This window comes from Tigriopus californicus, chromosome 5 (assembly GCF_007210705.1).
Source record: "Tigriopus californicus strain San Diego chromosome 5, Tcal_SD_v2.1, whole genome shotgun sequence".
NCBI lineage: Eukaryota > Metazoa > Arthropoda > Copepoda > Harpacticoida > Harpacticidae > Tigriopus > Tigriopus californicus.
This window is the reverse complement of record NC_081444.1, coordinates 13,868,431-13,868,896: the sequence shown is the minus strand read 5'-3', so window position 1 is coordinate 13,868,896 and position 466 is coordinate 13,868,431.

The following is a 466-nucleotide window of genomic DNA, read 5'->3' as shown; positions in this document are numbered from 1 at the left end:
CGGGGCTGAGGTCTCGGGATTGTCGGCCAAGCCTTTGATCTGTAGACTCCGGGCCGTTTCCAACAAGCCGACCAATTCGCTCTCTTGCACATTGATCTCGCCGCGGTACATATACGACAGGAGCAGTTCCATGTGGCGTGGATTCACATCCTTGAGGTAGACGATGGCCGTGCGCAGGTCGGGCGAGGCGACGTGTGAGCGCTGAGCGCTGAATAACCGCGCAAAGTACCCTGAACAGACGGACAAGACCAGCTTGTGAGCCGTGAAGTCCTGGGCCCCGCACGACAAGGTCACATCCGTCAACGTGTCCAATTGACAGAGCCGTTCCACTGAGGCGAAGAAGATCGAGTGATGGTCGTTCCACTTAAGGCAGAAATCGTCGGCAGGTAGACCCGCCATTCTGATTCCGGGTGGGGCGTTGAAGGCGTACAATCCGGGACTGACTGCGGTTTCGACCCGAGCTGGA